Source organism: Canis lupus, chromosome X (assembly GCF_003254725.2).
Source record: "Canis lupus dingo isolate Sandy chromosome X, ASM325472v2, whole genome shotgun sequence".
Lineage (NCBI taxonomy): Eukaryota > Metazoa > Chordata > Mammalia > Carnivora > Canidae > Canis > Canis lupus.
In genome coordinates this window covers 44,301,738-44,320,235 of record NC_064281.1, presented here as the reverse complement: position 1 = coordinate 44,320,235, position 18,498 = coordinate 44,301,738, and the positions used below count along the sequence as shown (strand labels likewise).

The 18,498-nt window shown below is 38.6% G+C and overlaps 1 long non-coding RNA gene and 2 pseudogenes across 3 annotated transcripts in view; 2 read left to right on the top strand and 1 right to left on the bottom strand.

Moving 5' to 3' along the window:
* Positions 1-2,820: 2,820 nt before the first annotated feature.
* Positions 2,821-3,598, top strand: LOC112673202 (polypeptide N-acetylgalactosaminyltransferase 12-like; annotated as a pseudogene).
* Positions 3,599-5,297: 1,699 nt separating this feature from the next.
* Positions 5,298-12,726, bottom strand: LOC112673203 (60S ribosomal protein L35a-like; annotated as a pseudogene).
* Positions 12,727-14,087: 1,361 nt separating this feature from the next.
* LOC112673094 (uncharacterized) overlaps positions 14,088-18,498 on the top strand; it is a 39,470-nt gene continuing 35,059 nt past the window's right edge. For 2 of the 3 annotated variants that reach the window (XR_007409245.1, XR_007409244.1), the window contains exon 1: positions 14,088-14,358. This is a non-coding gene — a long non-coding RNA (uncharacterized LOC112673094). Of the gene's footprint in view, positions 14,359-18,350; positions 18,490-18,498 lie in introns of all 3 variants that reach the window. The other variant, XR_007409246.1, reaches the window with a different exon arrangement.

Genomic DNA, 18,498 nt, shown 5'->3' with positions numbered 1-18,498 from the left:
TAAGTGACTATGGAATTACAGCCCACCAAAGTAGGCCAGAACAGACAGGCCAAACCTTAAAACAGGGCAACTTACTATGAAAGGATCAAGAGTCTTTTTGTGGCATATCCAATATGTGCAGGTCAATGATAAAAAAAATCATTCTCCCTGTGTAGAACCAGTGAAGTCAAGACTTAAATGAGAAAAGACAATCCCCGACAACCATAGAGATGAATCAGATGTGGGGACTAGTTTGCAACGATTTTAAAGTAGCCAATATAAAATTTCTTGAAGGAGTAATTATGGATTACTGTGAAATTAAAAAAAAAAAAGATAGCAAACCTTTGCCAAGTCACAGAAATGTTATAAAATGTACCAAATGGGAATTAAATATTTAAAAATAGAATAAGGAAAATAAAAAACTTGCTGGTTGGGATCCATTGTGGAATGTAGATATGACAGAAGATGAAATCAGTGAACTTGAGGACAGATCAACAGAACATAGTATTCAGGAAAACGGTACAACAAGCAAACAAACATGAACAGAGAGTTTGGGAGCTATGGGACTAAAGCTGAAGGGCCAACATTTGAATCATCTGAGTTCCAGAAAGAACAAACAGTCAAAGCAATATAGATCCAATTCAGATATGACATAGCAGCTGGAATGATCAGACAGGGAAGATAAGCAACTAAGATAAATATGTTAAGATTTCTAATGGGAAAAGTAGACAACATGCAATAATAGATAGGTAATGGAGGTAGATAGATGGAAACTGTAAAAGTGAACAAATAAGGAATGCCAGGATTCATACTACTGCAATAGCTGTGAAAAATGTCTTTGATGGGATCCTCAGTAGTTGTGACCTGCCCAAGTAAAGAATCCGTGACCTTGAAGAATGGCCAACAAGGACCTCCCAAAGTGAAACGCAAATAGAAAAAAAGATGAAAAAATGCAGAGTAGAAGAACATCCAATATCTGTGGAACAATTTCAAAATATATGACATACACATAATTCGAGTACCAGAAGTGGAAGCAAGAGAAAAAGAGAACAGGAAAAAAATTGAAAAATGATGACTGTGCAATTTCCAAATTACTGATAGGCACTGAATCAGATCCCCAGAAAGCTCACAGGACAGCAAGTTATTAAAACCAGAAAGGCTACCTCATGGACTATAAATTTGAATTAAAGAAAAGGCAAAGAAGGAATCTTGAAGAAAAGAAGACCAAGACACACACACACACACACACTCTCTCTCTCTCTCTCTCTCTCTCTCTCTCTCTCTCTCCCTCTCTGTCTCTCTCTCTCTCTCTCTCTCTCTCTCAAGAACAACAGGAACAACAACTAGGAAACTTCATTACCCCTAGAGGAACAAGAAAATTACAATGAAGTCCTGTGAGTGATCATGCAAGCAAGAAGAGAGTATAAGGGGACAGTTTAATGTGCCAAAAGAAAAATAATTCACCATCCTAGGATCATTATATATATAGTAAAATATATTCTGTAAAAACGGCAGAGTAAAGAAAAACTTTTTCTCTCAGACAGAAAAATAGAGGAAATTGTCACCATTTATACTGCAAAAAAAAAAAAATGGAAAAGATTTTATTCAGGAAGAAGAAAAATGGTAAAGGTAAAAAAATTGGATTTAAAAAAATTTACATTAAAAAGGAAGTGCACCAGAGAAGAAACACAGAAAGGCAAATAAAGTTAATTTTTCATGTTCTTAATAGATTGAAAAGTAACTCGTTTAAATAATAAAATTTATTTTATTCTTGATAAATGGCAAAAAAAAAAAAAAGTTTAAATAATGAGACTTAAGCATAGCCGGTGAGTATTGCAAGGAGTAAGTGAAAAGAATGACAGTCATGTAAAAAAAGGGCAGAAGTATTGTTAAGTTACCTGCTCAGTTTGTCAATAGTGTCATCTGAAGCTGGCCTTACATTAGTTTGCAATGTATATGTAACCTCTAAGGGAAGTTCTAAAATGTTTTTAAACACCTATAATCTATACACTAAGAGGTGCAAAAAAACCTGGCTTTATATAAAACATGCTCAATTAAAACCAGAGAAGGCAGGAAAGTGAGCCTCTTGTAATGAATAGAAAACAGCTACAAACATGGTTGATATCGATGCAAGTATATCAGTATCCACTTTAAATAGGAATGGCGTATAGGGATCCCTGGGTGGCGCAGCGGTTTAGCGCCTGCCTTTGGCCCAGGGCGCGATCCTGGAGACGCGGGATCGAATCCCACGTCGGGCTCCCGGTGCATGGAGCCTGCTTCTCCCTCTGCCTGTGTCTCTGCCTCTCTCTCTCTCTCTCTGTGTGTGTGACTATCATAAATAAATAAAAATTAAAAAAAAAAAAAGGAATGGCGTATAAATAGCAATCCAAAGTCAGAGTGGATTTTAGAAATTCACCAGTGTATATTGTCTGCAAGCACCTATTTTTAAGAGAGTGATTCCGAGAGGCTAAATAAAGTAAAGGGATGAAGAAAGACATACCATGCTAACAGTAAGCTAAAGACCTGTGGAGTATTTCTATTAATTTCAAACTGTCAGGGGCATGAAACTCAACAGAAATGACAGAACTGTCACAACTGCGGAAGCCTAAGAAGGTATAAGTACTAAATAGGAGTTAGTATCCTGGATGGGATCTTGGAACTTGAAAAGGCCATTCGAGAAAAGCTGAGACAGTCTGAATAAAGTGTAGTCTTTGGTTAATGATAACACATCAATATCAGTTCATTAATGTTACAGTTGTGCCACATCAACATTAAATGATCGTAATAGGGAATGTGATTGTCGGGTATATGGGAACTGTCTTTACTCTCTTCATAGTAATTCTCTAAGCCTGAAACTGCTTTAAAAAGTAAGATTTCCTTTCAAGAAGCACATTGCTACCATGTTGCAGGAGTTGCAGTCATCTTGAGGCTGTCTGGACAGATGTTTTTAGACATAAAGTGTCAGTGTTTTACAAAGTATACTCAACCCTACTACCACAACAAGGCTGTGGCCAGCAGCAGCCGAATAACTCAAGTGTGGATGGATGAACTTAAAGAGCTTAACGACCATCACAACCCCCACACCCGCGTGGAACCCTTTGGGGATGTGACAGAGAGGAGGCAGCTCCATGCAAAGCTCCAGCGGAAGGATTTCAGGTGTTCTTGGAGAACGTGTACCCAGAATTGCACGTGCCTGATGACAGGCCTGCCTTCTTTGGGATGCTCTGGAACAGAGGACTGAAAGATTACTGCTTTGACTCTAACCCTCCCAGTGAAAACCAAATCGTGGGACGCCAGGTCCTTCTAACCTCTATCATGGAATAGGTCAGAACCAGTTTTTGAATACACGTCCCAGAATGAAATACACTGTGACACCCACCAGCCAGAGGTCTGCATAGCTGTGGACGCAGGAACGGATCTTCTCATCATGCATCTCTGCCAGGAAACTGCCACAGGGAATCAGAAGTTCATCTTGCAGGAGGATGGTTCTTTATTTCACATACAGTCCAATGAATTCGTTCAGGCTGAGAGGAAGGCATTCAGTGACAGTTTCATACCATCCTTATGGGACTGCACGGATTTGGAACATTAGAAATGGCTCTTCAGGGAACACATGTAATAAAGCGTCACTGTACCAACGAGCTCATGGAGGGAGCGGGATGCCCCTGGACTCTGTGTCCAACACAGACTTAGCTGAGTACAGTGAGAGACCTCACCCCAGTGAGAGAGCCCATCCTGGCTGCTCCACTTTTATAAGGAAGTCATTTTGCAGTCTGTGAAAGTGATGTTGGATTTGACAAGCTTTGTACGGATTTTGAAAACTTCAAAATTGCTCCCAAGTACTCTATTCTCAAAGGGTAATCATAAAATGTTAACTCTTGCTATTCAGAGAATTAAAACCTTTAAGTATTTTTCTGTCAATATAAAAAAGATATACTCATAAAACAGTGTTTCAAAAGTTCCCAAAATTGAGTAAGGAAAAATCCCTAACCCAACAACCATATAACTACAGATTCAGAAAAGTGAGTGACCCCCAAATAGGGAAACCCCAACGTAATCCTTGTCAACCCACAACACGTTCGAATTACAGAAACTCAAGTCAAGGAAATAAACAAGAGATGAAGCACAGAGACATGACACAGAAATTTATAGTGGACAGCCAATTCTATTTGGTACTAGATTTTATTCTCAAATTGTGGTGGACAGAAGGATGTGACATGCTAGTTTTTCAAGTTCTTTGTTTTCGGAGATTGTAGTGTACAGTGGTGAATTAATATTCATATACATAGTGATAAGATTATCACTATCAAATCAGTTATCATATACATCACCTCACATAATTATCTTTTTGTGTTGTGAGGAAATTAATATCTACTCTTCTAATAAATTTCAAGTATACAGTACACTATTATTAGGTATAGAATCCCAGAACTTGTTCATCTTATAACTGAACATTTGTGCCCTTTGAGCAATATTTTTCAAGTTCTAAAGAAAGGAACTGATGATTCTAGAATTTCCATCTAGAGATATTATCCTGCATGAATCAAGAGAAAAAGGGCATACTCAGAATAAGGAAATGCACAATAATTTGTCATTTGTAGATGTACCCTTATACAATGGCTTGAAGAAGCTCTCTTCCCCACTCTCGTCCCCCACCAAAAAAAAAAAAAAAAAAGAAGGAATAACCAAAGAAAAAGTGGTGGTTCAGAAAAGAAAAAAGAAAATGGGTTTGATAAAACGAGGCATAAATAAGGTACACTATCCTTTTTTTCTGGAGGTTGTTAAATTGTGTGTGATGGTTGGAGCAAAAATTAGAATATCTGTTTTGTTTCTTAGTGCATGCAAAGGAATTATTTAAAATTTCAAAGTTAGAAAGGTGAATGGACCTAAATGGATGTAAGGTTTCTATGTATATGCAAAACTATAAAACATAATACTTGTAAATAGGGGTTATACATGTATGTACATTATAATACTTAGAGCAACTGCTAAATTAAGATACAAAGTGATATACTCAAGAACATTCTAAAGGAATCAAAATGGAACTCTCAGACATACTCAAGTAACCCGAGGAGAGCAAAAAATGAAACTCAAGGAGAAAAAGAGGGAGCAACAAAATCCAAAAACTGAAATGGTAGACTGAAGCCATTATGTACGAGTATTTACTTTAAATATAAATTATCTAGTACACAATCAAAGATAGAGATGGGCAGCACTGATGAAAGAAAAGTGACCCAAATATATTCAGTCTATAGGAAATGCATTTTTTTTTACAAGAGAACAAATCTATACCTTTATTTATTTACTTTTCAGTAAGTTTAAATCCTTGAGGGGTACAGCATCACACGTATTCTGTGGCCAATGGCTTTTGCAGGAAGGTTGCTTCAGAATTTGGCATGAACCATGCCATTGTTTCCATGAGCACAAGTTACTTTTCCCCAGATTACTCTGGTTTTGTTTGGTTTGTCATAGGACTTACTGTGTTGTTCTTTGCTTTGTACACATAAGCACATCGCTTGCCTAGATAGAATTCAGTTTCATCTCGAACATAAACACCTTCAATCTTAAGTAGAGCTGTGTGCTCCCTCTGGTTCCGGAGACCCTGTTTATAGCTGGCAAAAATGGCCTTGGACCAAAAGCCTTCCAGACATATTCGTCACTTTAGGAGTCTTGTTCCCAGCAGGCCTCCACAAACTCCAAGATGGTGGAAAAAGAGCAGGAAATGCATTTTAAACACAGCTACACAGATTAAAAGTAAATTGATGGAAAAATAGATCATGCTAACACTAATTATTTAAACAGGAGCAGCTTTTTCAGTATTAAAGAATGTATACTTCAAAGCCATAAAATTACTAGGCACACATGGCATGGCATGATGCACACATGATGGCATAAGTATTTATCCAGCAAGAAGTCATAGCTCTCCTAAACATGTATGTAGTCAGAAGCAAACTACTAAATATGTGAAACAAAAACCTGACAGAGCTGAAAGGAATAATAGACAAATTCATAGTTATAGTTGGGAAATTCAACACTACTGTCAGGAATTCATAACAGTATTTTCTCATTGGATTACAAAGCAAAATCAACTGCATGCTGAATTTCCAAGGCAGATCTATGTCGAATAATTTGCAAATGTTGAGGGATCAACACTCAAAAAGATAGATTATACCAAGTATTGCCATTTGTATTATTGTTACAAGATATTCACCACCACACCCTGAAGTGACTTTCCGTAGTGGGAGTATTATACATCCCTGATGAACTCATGCATGTCCATGTGACTAAGCCTGGTCTATGGCACATATAATTCAAACAGAATGTCTTTTGTGTGTGTGTGTGGGGGGGGGAATATATATTTATTGTTTTAATTTTTTTAACATACAGTGTTTTATTAGTTTCAGGGGTACAACACAGTGATTCAAGAATTCTGTACATCACCTGGTGCTCATCATGATACATACACTTCTTAATCCCCATTACCTATTTCACCTGTCCTCCCATCCCCTCCTTTCTGGTAACCATCAGTTTATTCTCTATAATTAAAAGACTGGGGTGCCTGGGTGGCTCAGTTGGTTAAGTGTCTGACTCTTGATTTTTGGCTCAGGTCAGGATCTTACGGTTGTGAGATTTAGCCCTGCATCAGGCTCCACTCTGGGCATGGAGTCTGCTTAAGATTCTCTCCCTCTCTTTCTGTCCCTCCCTCCACACTCACACACACTCTGGATAAAAATAATAATAAGAGACTGTTTCTTGATTTGTCTCTCTCTCTCTCTCCCTCTCTTTTCCCCCCTTTATTCATTTTGTTTCCTAAGTCCCACATATAAGTGAAATCATATGGTGTGTGTCTTTCTCTGATTGACTTATTTTGCTTAACATTATACTTTCATATATATATATATATGTATATATATATATGCTATTTTCTTTACTCATTCATCTATCCATGAACACTTGAACTGCCTTTATAATTTGGCTATTGTAAATATTGCTGCTATAAACATAGGGGTGCATGCATCCCTTTGAATTAGTGTTTTCTTATTCTTTGGGTAGCTCAGTAGTGTGATTGCTGGATTGTAGGGTAGTTCTATTTTTAACTTTTTCAGGATTCTCCTTGCTGTTTTCCAGGGTAACTGCATCAGTTAGCACTCCCAACAGTGGTACAAGATGGTTTCCCTTTCTTCTTATCCCTGCCAACACCTGTTTTTTCCTGTGTTGTTGATTTTACCCATTCTAACAGGTGTGAGGTGATATCTCATTGTAGTTTTGATTTGTGTCTCCTAAATGCTACATCATGGTGAGCCTCTGTTCATGTGTCTGTTGGCCATGTGTATGTCTTCTTTGGAGAAATGTCTGTTCATATCTTCTGCCCATTTTTTTAAAGATTAATTTTTTTATTTATTTGAGAGAGAGAGAGAGAGAGTACACACATGCATGAGCAGAGGGAGGGGAAGAGGGAGAGAATCTTCAAGCAGATTCACTGAGTGTGGAGTTCTACATGGGCTCAATTCTAGGACCCATTAGATCATGACCTGAGAGAAACCAAGAGTCAGACACTCAACTGATTGAGAAACACAGGTGCCCCTGCCCATTTTAAATTTGATTATTTGTGGTTTTGTGTGTTGTTTTATAACTTCTTTATATATTTTGGATACTAACCTTTTATCAGATATCATTTGCGAATATCTTCATGTATTCTGTAAGGTTGCTTTTAGTTTTGTTGATTCCTTCACTGTGCGGAAGGTTTTAATTTTGATGAAGTTTCAATAGTTTATTTTTTCTCCTTGCTTCAGGAGATACATTTAGAAAGAACTTGCTATGGCCAGTGTCAACGTGGACACTGCCTGTGTTCTTCTCCAGGATTTTGATGGTTTCAGGTCACATATTTAGGTCTTTCATCCATTTTGAGTTTATTTTTGTGCATGGTGTAAGAAAGTGGTCCGGTTTTCCTAGCACCACTTGTTGAAGAGACTGGCCTTTTTTCCATTGGATATTCTTTCTGCTCTGACGAAGATTAATTGACCATATAGTTGTGGGTTTATTTCTGGATTTTCTTGGTGGCAACATTTTTGCCAGCAGGGAGGGTAAGACAGAAAAATAGGAAAAATAGAAAGATCTCACAGGGAGCTTTTGGCAGTCATGCTGGTCAGTGTTGTACATCACTTAGTTCCACTTTTCCTTGACCAGGACTCAATCCACTAGCCACAGTTACCTGCTGCAGGACTGGGAAACTCCAGGAGGAAAAGAAAATGAGTTTGGAGAACAGCTAGTCAGTCCCTGCTATTGGCGTGACAAATATGTTCACAGGACAGAAAATACAAATTCCTCTATGCATTTTCAAAATGCCCAGCCTCACACATGGTAAATGAAATGTGTATTTTAATTACAGTAAGATACCATCTATTTTCTATCATATTGCCAAATATATAATCATTTGAAACACACTGTTTTCATGAGGGTGTTGGGAAAGGGAAATATGACTGAGTTTTTAGTGTGGGTTTAAATTGATACAGCATGTAGTTTTTGTCCTCATTATGATCACACAGAAATATCTCCAAGATACATTAAAAATAAAAATGCAGGTCCCGAACACTGGTATTAAACTATCTGTATAAAAAGGGAGTGGTTAAAATACATGTAAATGTTTATATATGTGTAATGTAACTCTGCAAGGATGGATATCTAAGGATCTGGTTGAAAAGAGTGTTTGTTATTGAGGAAGGGAACTGGATGATTCCATAATTGGGGTAAAAGGCATACTTTTAATTCACTGTTTTGAAACCTTCAAATTTTATATCATGAATGCATGTATCACATAGTCAATTATTTCTCTTTGTTAAAAGCAAGAACAGAAAATAAAAAGCAATGACACAGACTTAGGGGCCATGCAATCTGCATTTGTGACCTTCACCATGCCTATCCAGCTGTATAATGTACAAACTGAAAATGTGGGGTTTCTCATTAAAAAATCAGGGAAAAGCTTTCCCCCCTTTCTTCCACAGCCTCTTATTTGACCTGTTATTGTATTTTGTAATCGTAGTTTAATGTTGTGAAGTTCCTCAGAGGTATCGGGGGCCATGCCCCAGGCCTGGCACTGCAGTCTTGAATCTCTCTGCAAGCACACCTAGACCCCATCAGAGGGCAGAATGCAGTAGCAATCACTTGGGCAGGAGGGAGAGAGGGAGTCTGGGTGAGTGCACGGATGAATGAACACTAGAGAACCCGTCCCAGTGAAGCCAGGAGCTGGTAGAACTGGATCATAGGAGAGCTGAGGGTCCAGGTTCCTAGCACATGCTGTACTGTCTCATGGGACATCACTTACAAGACATAAATTCAAAGAAAAAAGGTTAAGAATTTGGAGAATCAACATTAATCCACAAGCCCAGACAACCATTATCAGCATGGGCCCTGTGGGGACCAACTACACTGGTTCAGGTCCTTAAAGGTGGCCCTGTTACCATTTCTTACCTGTGTGTTGTTAGTTAACTTCTCTGGGGCTTCAGTTTCTTCTACATTAGAATGGAGCATAAAGGAAAAAAAACCTCATAGGTTTCTTTTTGAGGCTTCAATGGGATTTTATATGTAAAGTGCTTAGCATAGTACCTAGCACACTGTAATAAATCATTACAAGTTAAGCATTATTAAATTATTGAGATTATAATTTGTATTACATTATCAACTAACAAAGAGTTAATATTATATTGGAATTTGAAATCATTAAATGCTTTATTAAAATACTTAATGAACAGATGCAAGCATCACAACAGATAGAAACATGAACTACAACAGGTTAAACAGGAGTATTCCTCCTACAGTTTTGGATAAAGTAATGTGACTCAGTTCATTGCAAATACAAGGTGAGGCTTTCTCTAAGTGGTAGGCCTGTAAGTTGGTGGGAAGAGTTTGTACCTCTCTTCTGGATACTAGCTACGTTACCCCAGGCCCACACTGCCTACATAAAAAATCACCTTTTGGGGCACTGTTTTCATGCTTCCATGGAGCATCAGTGTCCATGGTTCAGGTATCTCCTATGTCACCCACCCAGAACACCATTCTCCTTGCTTCTACCTGTCCTTCTTTCCTCATGAGGTTTGCTATCTTTTCTTTTCACTTACCTAAGTACCACCATCCCTGTATTTATTCTTTTCATTGGCATTATCCCAGGGTGTGTTAGCTTTCTCCTTCCCATTTATAGGGTGACCAGCTGGGGAAGTAGCTGCAGGAGAATGTGGGGATCAACATAGGAGAAATTAGGACATGTTTGTAAGCTGAAGGATGGATCAAATATGGTGAAAGGTAGTAATTCAGTGTTAGCTTGCTCTATATAATGAGCCAGTTCTCCACATGTTGACCTTTGAGAAAACAAAGTTGGGAGATGAAATCCAGTATGGACCCTGAGTGTTCCCTTGAGTTTGTGCTGGGTATGCCAAGAATTCAAAGCCCTAACCACTCTTTACTCAGGAAATTTCTCACGGTTGTCTTTTGAGCAAATTGAGGGATGAGGTAATACTTCCCCAAAGAGCAGAATTGCTGCTGCTCACTGTAAAAGAAGTACATCTCCCAAGCTCAGGGTTCTCCTCCTGTATCACAACCCTCTGCATGTATAGCCATTCAGGTAAGTCTACTTGTATTACCCCCAGGGGATTTAGGGCACATGTAGAACCAGTACAAGCATGATGCTCTGGCTATTGCTTTTGCTGTGAATAATAAAGTCCTTTGTCTCTCATCTAGGTGTCTTCCATCTTCTGTCAGGGTCAATCTGCGGCAAATTAAGTTGTGAGCTTGCAAGTAGAATAAAGCCTCAGACCTTCCACAGTCCTTGGCACACAGACTTAAGTACATCACTCTATTTTTGCATTAGGATAAAGGTCAACTCTGCAAATACGATTTTACAGGCTCTGCATGGCCTGGCCTTGCCTCTCTCTCCAGGCTCTTGTGCTACTTTCCCCCAAATATCTCTGCTCTTGAGTCATATGGAAAAGAAAAGTAGTGACTGGCATCTTATACTTACAAGGAAATCTTAGTGTTGCTGATAACATGGCTTGTCACTCATGGCTAAACTGTGTTGTTCTCTCATTGGATATAAACAACTAAATCACCCAAGGAAAACTCAAGTCCTATAATAGTTTCTTTCTAGCATAATCTTCCTGAAATACGTGCACCGTTCCCACATCATGCATTTCTTCACTGCAATGAGTAATCAACGCACCTTTTTAAAACTGTCTGTGTATTCCTGTGCTCTTTGGCTGGAAGGTGTTGACATATATAATATCAGCTATTCTTTTATTTTATCCAGCATGCTAATTTCTTTCTTGCCGCGGGATTTTGCACATACTCTTCACTCTACCTAGAGCACTGTTCTCCTAACCTCCTTAACCTTACTAATATCTCTACAATTAATTAATTACTCCCACAAATAAGTGTGAAAAGTTACCTTGTGTCAAGCATTGTGTTAGTTACAGGGAATGCTGCTATGATCAAAAACAGACATTGTCTTATATCTCCTTTGCTTCCTGTGAATCAGATAAGATAAAAGTTCATTCAACATCACATTAATGAATATCTTGCTTAATTTACAATGGGGTTATGTCTCGATAAACCCATCATAATTTGAAAATATTGTATGTCAAAAATCCATTTAATACACTAATCTACCAAACATTGTAGCTTAGCATAGCTTACCTTAAACATGCTCAGAATACTTACATTAGCCTACAGTGGGGAAAATCACCTAATACAAAGCCTGTTTTATCATAAGTATTCAATATTTCACATAATTTATTGAATACTGTACTGAAAGTTAATAACAGAATGGTTGTATGTATACAGAACAGTTTTAAGTGTGTAGGCTGTTTACTCTCGTGATTGTATGGCTTACTGGAACCTGTGTCTCACTGCCATTGCCCAGCATCATGAGAGAGAATATTACCACATATCTCTAGCCCAGGAAAATATAAAAATTCAATATTCAAAGTTTCATTTCTACTGAATACGTATCACTTTTGTACCATCATAAAGTCAAAAAATCCAAAGTCGACCATCATAAGTCAGGGACCATTGTTATGGAATTCTAAAATGATTTAACTGGTTTGATGATAAGAAGCACGTTCTTGTGAGTTCAAGATAATAGGAATTTAATTTAGACTTGAGGATAGGGGACAATTGAGAAGCACTAAAGTCAAATCTGAAGAATGAATGGGACATTAATTAATGGCCTGTCAGTCCTTACCATCGGCATGGCATGTTGGAAAGACCCTGTGATCAGAGTAATTGCAATAGGTTCAAGAAACTGAAAGGGGTTTATGTGATAGGAGTGCAAGTTACAAGTAGGTGAATATTGTGAGATGGGGAGGCAAAGAAGTATAAAGCTGAGTAGTGTGGTTTGTGTAATCAGACTACCTGTATTCGGCCCTTAGCTCTATCACTTACCAAATGTGTAACAGGGGGCCAATTCCTGAACCTCTTTGTGCCTTATCTTTATACTGGGGCATGATTGAAAATTTCTTTATAGGTTTTTTTAAAGTGAGAATTCAGTGACATAAAGTCTATAAAGTACATAGGATCATAAAAACTGATTACAAGTGACATTCACTAAATGTTAGCTGTTATTAGGAGTGTGATGGTCAGGCAAGGATGGCAGTGCTGAGAGTAGGATGAGATAAGAGCTGTGCAAAATTTAAAAAGGTACTCACTTCTTGGTGCTGACTCTGTACTTAGACTACTCTGAGTTTGGGCATTCCCTGACATTTCCGCATTCTAGGTGTTTATCTTTTCTCACCTTAGTCCTGGCTTAGTGAGAGATCAGACCATGCAGACCACGTTAAAGACTGATATTTCTCTAATGAGCAAGGGAAAATTTCTGAGAGTTTTAACCAGGTGGAGTGAATGGGGCATGCATGTGACATGCTGCAACAATTGTTTTGCAAATATCATTTGGGAAAAAAGATATGGATTGGAGGGAATCAATGTATATAGTGGCCAGTTAGGAAAGAGTTTAAATAGTCAAAGTATGAGAGGTTAGATCTTGGACAAAAAAGGTGGCAGTGGAATAGAAAGACATAAACAGTTTTGATAAATATCTAGGAATAAAACTTACAGGACTTGACAGTGAATAGCATGTGAAAGGCAGGTGAAAGATAATAAGGACATTGCCTAGATTTTTGATGTGTATTAATGAATAGACTGTGATAACACTGAAAGAGATGATAATGCTGAATGGAATTTAGGAGAAAGAGCATGCATTTCTCCTTTGTCATGTGGAGTTTAAGATGCTTTTGAGATATTTGATGGGATGTATTTTATAGAAAGTTGGTTATTTTAGTCTGGAGTTCTGATAACAGTATGGACTGAGAAATAAATGTCCTCGGTAACTTACAGATGGTGATTAAAGATTAAGGTATGATTGGCATTGCCTTAGGGAGAGCATAAAATGATAATAAGTGGCCTTGGAATCAAGCCTGAAGAAACTCAAATATTTAATGCCTAGAAAGAGGAGGGTGACCTTACAAAGGAGATAGATAAATAGCCAGAAAGAATAGAAGAATACAAGGAATCTAGTGTCATTGAAGTTAAAAGAGTGTTTCTGGGAGAAAAGCATGTTCTGTGGGATCAGAGGAAGGAGGAAGGTCAAGGGATTGAAGACTGGAAATTTTTTGTTGCCTTTAGCATTCCAGAGGTCATTGGTTATTTTAAATAGTGAGAGATATTTCAGGGAGTGATGGAATGAAAAGTCAGATATAAGCTGAGAGCTAAGAGGTAGGTGGAATAATGGCAACAGAGCCATTTCTTTTGAGACATCTGGTTGTGAAGAGAGGGAGAGAACAATTTTTGGAGGATTCATAAGCTAAAGGAAGGGCGTTTTTTTTTTTTTTTTAAAGAGAAAATTGGCTGTTTAAATTTTCAAAATTTTATTAAGAGGGTTTTTTTGTTGTTGTTGTTACTGGTGCCAAGCATTGTGCTATGTGCTTTACATACATTATGACATTTAATCTTCACAGCAATCTAACAGTAGAGGGATTATTACCTCCATTCTACAAATGAAAAGGCAGGGGCTTGAAGAGGTTAAGTAACTTGCCTAAAGCCACATTATATCCCAAGTGGCAAGGAAAGATGCTGGAGCCAGTGTGACACCAAAGACTATGCACTTAACCCCTGAAGTAACCCCTATTATTGAATTTCAGCTCCACCTCCCGATCCCTTCAGTTCTGCCTGTCTTTCCTCTACGTTAGATGTCTAAGGAATCTGAGGTAACCAAAGCAACGCGGATAAAACCAGACCTCCCAGCATGCTAGAGGGACACGGAAAGTTCTTCTAAATGGCGGCGGTGGGAAGGAGGGGCAGCACTTCCGCTGGTGTCTCTGCACTTTCTCTCTGACTCTGGTGAGTTTTGGCTGCGCTGACTCTCTCCAGCCTGTTTTCTTTTAACAGCAGGGATGGGGAGTGGCGATTTGTCAGGAGATTTGGGATGGGTTGGGGGCAGGACGCTGGGAGGTTTTGTCTTTCTGGCCACTCTACCTAACTTCTGAGGGGTGGTCGCCCAGCTCAGGGACATAATCACACTCTTTTCTATGAAACAGGAAGATTCTTTCACCAGGATCACTCACATCAAAGGGAATAATGACGGGGAAAGGAGAGGTTCTCACCGAACCTGGCTTTTTTGAGCTGTGGACAGTAGTATGGACACCTGTGCAGATGGGGTTTCTGTTTTAAAAGTTAGCATGGATTTCTTAGCGCCCCTTCAGCCTGCGTTTAGCTGCACCCCTCTAATAGGCTCTGAAGGAATCAGTGTTTGTCTCTGCCTTCACAGAATCTTGCAGCCAGGAGGGGACACGCACATTAATCAAATATAACATTTGAATCTTTTTTGTTTACTGCTCTATCTCTAACATCTAGAACGACTCTAATTTTATTAAAATGAAATAATAGTTGGGGAAAAGACACAATTATATGTTTATAATAATAGTGAGATTTATTGAATACTTGTTGTATGTCAAGCAGTGTTCTAAGTGTTTTATGTGTATTAATTCATTGTGGTATGTGATATGAAGGAAAGGCACCTAGTGCTATATAACAGAGTGACCTAACCTAGTTTGAGGGGCCAAGGAATACCTCCCCAGGTAAGTCATTTGCCCTATGATTTGAAGAAAGAGTAGGCTTTAACTAGGTGAAAAAAAGGGAGCAGAGATGGAGATTATTCTAGGCACAACATTCTAGAAATAACAGCATTTTAAAAAGTCCTGGTAAAGGGGAGAGACTTTTGCTGTACTGAGAGATTGAAAGAAGGTGTGTGTGGTTGGGCCATATAGCACTTGTAGGTCACATTATGGATTTTGATGTTTTTGTTAAAGAGTTATCAAGAGGGACACCTGGGTGGCACAGCAGTTGAACGTCTGCTCAGGGCATGATCCTGGGGTCCTGGGATTGAGTCCCACATCCGGCTCCCTGCAAGGAGTCTGCTTCTCCCTCTGCCTATGTCTCTGCCTCTCTCTCTGTGTCTCTCATGAACAAATAATTACAATCTTTAAAAAAAGAGTGGTCAAGAATTTTAAATTAGAGTATGATATCAGTTTTGCAGAAAATTCTGTCTACATTATAAATAAGAGATGGAAGAGCAGGCCTGATGTGAGTAGATCAATAGGACAATATTGTAGTAGTTCAGATATGGCATGCTAGTCACTTGTATTAGAGTAGTGGTAGTAGAGATGGAGAAAAGTGGAGAGATATAAGAGATATATAGGAGCTAAAGTCAGCAGAACTTAATGTTGTAGAGGACGTCAAAGATGACTCCCAGGGCTGGCCTGTACAACTGGTGTACAGATAGTGATACCATCTGCTAAAACCAAAGGAGGACCAGGTTGGGAGTGGGAAAGTGAAGATCATGTTATACTGACTTTGAAGTTCTTTGAGGGAAGCAACAATTATAGATGTAGGCATGTTTTTGGATTTGGTTAAGAAGTTGAGATAGTTCCTCCTGAGGACTTTTATTTTCTCAGTAAAATAAGAGGTATAGTCAGCTTCCAAGAGTGACAGGAGAGGAAACCAGGTGTTTGAAGAGTTTTTAAGTTTGAAATTGTCATTACTAGTATTTGGAGAGAGAGCTGATTAGAAAAATACAGTAAATTTATTGGACACTACTTAGGGCTTGATTGAGGTTGATGTCTGTCATTATACATGGTACTGGTCTCTCTATTCATTTTTTTTTTTTACCAGAAGCCTGCTTGCTACTTGACTGCAGGCCTGGGTTCATCCATACTTTATTTTTTAAAAAAGATTTTATTTATTTATTCATGAGAATACACAGAGAGGAGAGAGAGAGAGGCAGAGACACAGGCAGAGGGAGAAGCAGGCTCCATGCAGGGAGCCTGACATGGGATTTGATCCCGGGTCTCCAGGATCAGGCCCTGGGCTATAGGCACGCTCAACCACTGAGCCACCAGGGCTGCCCCTCATCCATATTTTAATACAGGAAGGTTTCTTTTTTTTAAATTTTTTTTTAATTTTTATTTATTTATGATAGTCACAGAGAGAGAGAGAGAGAGAGAGAGAGAGAGAGAGAGAGAGGCAGAGACATAGGCAGAGGGAGAAGCAGGCTCCATGCACCGGGAGCCCGATGTGGGATTCGATCCTGGGTCTCCAGAATCATGCCCTGGGCCAAAGGCAGGCGCCAAACCGCTGCGCCACCCAGGGATCCCTACAGGAAGGTTTCTGAGGGTGACTGAGTAATGCTAGTGCCCTTAAATGAAGAATTGACTACAGAGGTGTGCACATATTTGCAGGTAAAGGAAGTGCATTGAGGTGAGATCTGAGATTGAGATGCTTGTAAAAACATCCAGAATGAGCAGGAGGCAAGTAGACATTTTAGTCTAGTGGTCAGCAATTAGCTCTAGACCAGAAATATATATTTGGAAGTCACCTCAACTATCAATATCAGATGAAACCATGAGTTTGAATTAATTCATCCAAAGATGTAGGAAATAGAGAGCTGATGGCCAAGGATGGGATCTTGGAAGTACTAGGAGATTGAAAAAGAAATTTCAGAAGCATAGGAAAGTAACCAGGAAAAAAAACATTAGAATCATAGACACAAAGGAAGGGGTGGGGTGTGATGCTACAAAGAGGTAAGATCAAATGAAACTGAGAAATGACTCCTTTAATTAGGACATCCTTGTTACCTTATTGAGGGCTGTGTCAGTTGTGGCAGCTGGGGGCCCAAAGAGAATAAAGCGAGACTGGATTAAAGTGAAGAATGAGGAGGGGAAAGCTATTTTGTTTGATGGTCCTTCATTTGGAAGGAAAGGAGGAGCAGAGTTTGGTAGTTAGAGAGGGGATGCAAGGGAAGGTTATTTAGGACAGAAAATACTTGAATATATTTTTTAGAATGAGGAAAACACATTAAAAAGGAAGAAAGTGAAAATGTAGGAGAGAATCAGACAATTTTTATCCTTCTAATCTCTTATTCTCAGAACAGTCCTCCAGGGAAGGTAAAATTATCCCTGTTTTGCAGATAAGGCAATGAAATTGAGAATTCCAGTCACTTTCCTTTGGTCCCACAGCTAGTAAGTGGGAGCCAGGACCTTAATCTGGTTATAACTTCAATGGTTGCACTTACACTTACAGTACCATGTCATAAATGCCTTGAACGTTGCTTTCTCTTAGGACAAAAATGTTGACATAGTAGCCTCAGTGCATTAAAAAAATTACTCTTTTAATGAAAACCCCCCTCACTCTGACAAGTAATATGAGGTTCACCTTTTCTGTAATTACTATTAGTGCCAAATGCTAAGCTGGATATTTCGTATTCATTATTTGACTTAGTTTTCACATTATGTAAAGTAGTTGTGATTACATTTACTTTATTTTTCTTTAGATTTTTATTTATTATTTATTCATGAGAGACACAGAGAGAGTGGCAGAGATATAGGCAGAGGGAGAAGCAGGCTCCCTGTTGGGAGCCTGATGTGGGACTCGATCCCAGGACCCCAGGATCATGCCCTGAATTGGAGGTAGATGCTCAACCATGGAGCCACTCAGGTGCCCCTGATTACATTTACTTTAAAGTGAGGAAACCAAGATTCACAGTGGTCACAGCTCTTGCCATACTGGACTACCACTGATTTTTTTGTTTAATTTCCCCCAAACAGACCTGTATTTTTCAAAAGTCTCTCCAAATTAGCGGACAATAAATGATACTTAAAAAAATCCGACTTTATTGATGTATAATCTACATACCATAAATTTCACTCATTTAAAGTATACAATTCAATGTTTTTTAGTATTATTCATAGAGTTGTACAGTTATCACTACAATTAATTTTAGAATGTTATAATCACCTTCAAAAGAGTGTGATTTCCATCCTCCACCCCTTCTTTAGGCAAACACAAATCAAATTTCTGACTCAAAAGATTTGCCTGTTTTGAACATTACATGCAAAAGGAATCATATAACATGTGGTCTTCTGTGATTGGCTTCTTTCACCCAGCATAATGTTTTCGAAGTTCATCCATATTATGGTATGTATC